The sequence below is a fragment of the Carassius gibelio genome, chromosome A21 (genome assembly GCF_023724105.1).
Source record: "Carassius gibelio isolate Cgi1373 ecotype wild population from Czech Republic chromosome A21, carGib1.2-hapl.c, whole genome shotgun sequence".
Taxonomy (NCBI): Eukaryota; Metazoa; Chordata; class Actinopteri; order Cypriniformes; family Cyprinidae; genus Carassius; species Carassius gibelio.
Window position 1 is genome coordinate 1,058,175 of NC_068391.1, and position 2,500 is coordinate 1,060,674.

At 32.7% G+C, this 2,500-nt stretch overlaps 1 protein-coding gene across 1 annotated transcript in view; it reads left to right on the top strand.

Annotated features, from left to right (window-relative positions):
- Nucleotides 1-902, top strand: part of LOC127941534 (E3 ubiquitin-protein ligase UHRF2) — a 20,536-nt gene extending 19,634 nt beyond the window's left edge. Inside the window, exon 16 of the mRNA XM_052536676.1 lies at nt 1-902. This exon is cut by the window's left edge and continues 837 nt beyond it. The gene's annotated coding sequence lies outside the window, so the exon portion shown is untranslated.
- Nucleotides 903-2,500: the final 1,598 nt, after the last annotated feature.

Sequence of the window (2,500 nt, forward strand, 5' to 3'; positions counted from 1 at the left end):
TAAATTCTTTTAATATGTATTGTTTTTATATTTACTTTTAATATTTAAAATGTTTAAATACAATTCTAAAAACAAAAAATAATATATGTTTTTTTTTTGGCATAAAATGTGTTTAAATTTAATACAAAATAATGTCACTATTCACTATTTACTATTTAATTGTCATTAAAATAGGCTTTATTTTCTTAATGCAGAATATAATTTTATGTACCTTTAGTTCATTTGGGAGTGAACTGAGTCGAACATGTTGACAGGAATCGAATGATTGAATCTTTGATTCGCTGGAGTCATGAAGCTCAAAGCTGCGGTGAAATGGAGAATCAGTGCGAATCTCTCCAGATCTGGAAGCATCTTCTGATGTTTCTCCATCTTCAGCTGGATCGTCGTGACAGATGGAGCGAATCCGCTGCTGAATCCTCGCGAACCTGACCCGGAGCGTTCCTCTGTTCCCTGATGTTCCCTTCAGTTGTTTCTCTTCGTCTCTTTTCGTGGTGATGTCGTTTTCCTCCCAGACATCTGTTTTTGTTTTTCAGGAACTGCAGATGTACGATGTTTATCCGCTCGTCTGTGACGCGTGTCATTCCCACAACGATATCCCATCGTTGATTTCCAGTGCTGGCTTTCCTCTCGTCTGTGATCTTGGCTGTTTTCTCTCACGCTCTCGCTCTTCTGCTGCGCTTTCCTGTGGTGTTTTATGTTTTATTGCACTTACTGACGATGAGAAACGAGATTGTGACGGAGCCGTCGGTTTATTTTCCCACCTGTTTCGACTTTTACCGTTCGCTGTTTCAGTGTGGGAGATCTGATCTGCGGTCCCGGCAGAAACATTGCTTTGAATCGTGATTCCGAATTTTATACATGGTATAATACTTATGTACTTATTAAATATTTTGATTCCAGAATCGTCGTGTGATTGTTCTTCAGTTGTCTGTCATCATGACTTCAGATCAACATTTAATGGACAGAGACAGAGACAGATCTATGGAAGCTTGTTTCTAACATAAAATTAAAAATGAAAAAGCTAATTAGGACTAACCTCATTCTTGTAAAAAAAAAAGTAAGAATTGTGCGATATAAACTCAGAAGTGTGAGGGAAGTCAGAAATAAATCAAAAGTCAGATGTAAACTCAGAATTGCTAAAAAAAACTAAATTGCGAGAAAAAAACTCAGAGTTCAAAATAATAAACTTAGAATTGCGAGAAATTCAGAATTGTGAGATATAAACATAATTGCGAGAAAGTCAGAATTGCGAGATATAAACATGATTAAGAGAAAGTCAGAATTGCGAGATATAAACAACTGTGAGAAAGTCAGAATTGGCAGATATAAACATAATTTCGAGAAAGTCAGAATTGCGAGCTATAAACATAATTTCAAGAAAGTCAGAATTGCGAGATATAAACATAATTTCGAGAAAGTCAGAATTGCGAGATATAAACATAATTTCGAGAAAGTCAGAATTGCGAGATATAAACATAATTTTGAGAAAGTCAGAATTGCGAGATATTAACAATTGTGAGAAAGTCAGAATTGCGAGATATAAACATAATTTCGAGAAAGTCAGAATTGCGAGATATAAACATAATTTCGAGAAAGTCAGAATTGCGAGATATAAACATAATTTCGAGAAAGTCAGAATTGCGAGATAAACAATTTCGAGAAAGTCAGAATTGCGAGATATAAACATAATTCCGAGAAAGTCAGAATTGCGAGATATAAACATAATTTTGAGAAAGTCAGAATTGCGAGATATAAACATAATTTTGAGAAAGTCAGAATTGCGAGATATAAACATAATTTTGAGAAAGTCAGAATTGCGAGATATAAACATAATTTTGAGAAAGTCAGAATTGCGAGATATTAACAATTGTGAGAAAGTCAGAATTGCGAGATATAAACATAATTTCGAGAAAGTCAGAATTGCGAGATATAAACATAATTGCGAGAAAGTCAGAATTGCGAGATATAAACAATTTTAGAAGAATTGTGAGTAAAACTCAGAATTGCATGACAAAAAAAAATTATTGTGAGAAGAACTCAGAATTGCGCAATATAAACTCAGAATTGGGAGAAAGTCTGAACTGCGAGATGTACGCTCAAAATTGCGAGAAAAACTTCAGAGTTTAAAGATTTAAACAGAATTGCACAAAAAACTTAATTGAACGATGCAAACTCAGAATTGTGAGATAAAAGTCAGAGATAAAAAGTAGAAAATAATTAAAAAATTTTATCTTTTAAAAAAAATATCTTTCATAGAGATCAGATCTACTATTTAGTTTCAGATCATCAGACTTTATTTTAATTTTTTTTTTTTTTTTTATATTAGACTATTAAATTAAACTCTATTTCTTTGAAGAATCAACATTTCTCCTAAAATTCCTTAAAATAAATCAAACAGACTGTTAAAAACACAATGTATCGGCTTAGCAGTCAGTTTTGTGAATTTCAAGAACGTTTCTTTAACAGAATAGCTGAACCAACTGTAAATGTGTGTGTATTA